The sequence below is a fragment of the Apis dorsata genome, unplaced genomic scaffold (genome assembly GCF_000469605.1).
Source record: "Apis dorsata unplaced genomic scaffold, Apis dorsata 1.3 scaffold_68, whole genome shotgun sequence".
Classification (NCBI taxonomy): Eukaryota; Metazoa; Arthropoda; class Insecta; order Hymenoptera; family Apidae; genus Apis; species Apis dorsata.
Window position 1 is genome coordinate 151,268 of NW_006263366.1, and position 2,537 is coordinate 153,804.

Below are 2,537 nucleotides of genomic sequence, written 5' to 3' on the forward strand. Positions count from 1 at the left end.
AAGTTTTATCACTAGGGGAGTGGATACAGATTCGCGCGGTCGAAATTTTGCTCGCTTTGCGCCCGTCAGAGGCGGAAATTCGTTCCGATGCACGTTATGATTACCGTGTATGACGTGTATATCACGTGTAACACGATTAATCCTGCCTTATTAAATGGCGTAATTAATTAACGGCAGCCGTGTGCACGCGCGTGCAGCAGATATTAATTAAATTAGTTTCTATGTTTTCGTAAGATTATACAGGGTGACCAACTCTGGCGGCCGCGTTCGGTTGTGCCCGTTGCACGAGTTGCATCGGTTAATTACATCTAACCGGATTACGGGATGGATTGTGCGCATTCTACGAATACCGAGAGAGGGGAGGGGGGGTATTGTGCTTCCGCTAACGAACCGGGGCCGCCGAAAAGCTTTTGAAAATTACTCGAATATCTGAGACCGGACCAAATAATTCCCGATAATTAGATGTCGGTTTGTAATAACTCATTCTTAGAGAAGAGAACTTCGAGGTATTGCCATACCAGTTTAGTATAGTCAGATTTCGATTAATCGGGGATTGGCAAATGGTGCAATGAGTGCACGAATAAAGGTTTGGACGATGAAGGATTGGAGAGACGTAATATGGTAAAGAAGATCTTTTCTTTCCCTTTCGTACAATAATATAGCTGATAGAGCTTGTACTTTTATCTCTTTTGAGAGGGGGAAAAAACAAGGGAATGGTTCTATTTTTTCCCTTCCCTCCCCGGCGAGTAGTTGTTGAGAGTAACAATTTTGTTTCGTTGCTACGAATGCTTAATTGCTTAATCGTTCTTCCTCCTTGTCCTCTCACTCGAACAAAATCGCTTTCGCGCAACTGCTACTATTTATCAACGTCCAACGATCTAACTGGATAAATAATTTTTCCAGATTCCTGAGAGTGATTTTCACCCTCAAGTTATTTCGTCTTATTTTCGTTCGATCCTCTCGCAACAGTATATATATATAATAATTGATCGATTAATCATCGAATCATCCTTCTCGAGGCAAATTCGAAAATCGAATTGAAGATAATTCGAAAACGTTTGTGTTTGTGCTATTCTCTTCTTTTCGAGAGTAAAGATTATCGCGTTTCGCGAGAAATGGATAAAAACGATTAAAAATGAAATTGGGCGAAATTGACGATTGTCCTCGTTGGAAGACAAACAAGTAAATCGCTTTCTCGATCCATTATTCGATCCTGTCTGCCTGCCTCTTGGACGAATAAATCGATAACGATATATCTCCCGTTCCACGTTGTCCTACAACCGTTCGATATTTGTAATTTAAATATATCGGAGCTTTTCTTCTCTCGGGTGTCTTAGTGATAAATGGCTCTCCCTGTCCCTCCTCCCTAACAGGTAAGTCGTAAACGCTCAAGTTTTTCTGGTCATCGGGAAAAAATGGGAGGAGGACGGGAGAAGACACGCGAGGAAATAACGTCTCAACATGGTCTGTAATAAAACGAACGGCCCGGGTTCACGAAAATGGGGCAATATTTCGCGAGGGAGAGGCGCGCGCTTGTCGAGCCAGCAACACTACGTGTAATTGGTCTTAATCGGTGAGTCAGACGATTATGTCAGCGTCGAGCTACTCTTTTTTTTTTTTTTTTCTTTTTTCGTATCGATTAGGTTATTCTTCCATTTCCTGACAAGGCCGTGGTTAATTGTCCAGAAAATGATTAGTCAGTCAGGATGGTTTCGAATTCTTGAATCTGGACAGCCATGTGTTCCTCCTCGTTTAAAACGTTGCCACAATTATTTTGACAATATTCGTTGAAAAGGTTCAAGAGATAGGTTATATTATATCATTCATATGTTGAATTACGTCCAATTTAATTGTTAATTATCTTTATTGATTTGTTTAATAGAAAATAACATTTGCATTGGATGTTTAATTTACTATTAATTTCTCCGTATTGGTAATTGTATTTTAATTACAAAAATTAAATTTATTGCTATTGTGTTGCGTGTTCCAGTATGAAATGTTTATCCTTGTTCTTATTTCCATATATATAAGAAGAAAAATTACGATAAATTATGACAACAATTATGTATTTGATTAAAATATATCTGACAGGTATAATGAATATTGAATGAAATACGAGAAGAAGAATAAGAAAAATAAGAAAAGAAAATTTCTATAAGTTTTCATGAGAATTGTTGTTTTAATCCATCGAATGGTTTTTTTTTTATTTTAAAATGCACTTCCAATCGCAATACCGCCCGCGGACTTTCTCTTCGTCGATCGATTGTTCTCGAGTCTTTGTAAATTTAAACAGCTCTAAATTCCATTAGAATATACTCTCCGTTTAATAGTTATCGAGCGTGTGAATCGATTTTATTTAACAACCTGTTAATAACAACGATTAAACGATTATTTTTATAAAAATAAAAGTTTCGAATTTCAAACTCGAGCGGTTCGAGTAGATACAATTAGTGACATTTCGAGAACAGTCAACAGTTTTCACTTTTAAACCGTATTTAATTCTCACTTTTTTCTTTTTTCTTTTTTTTTTTTTTTTT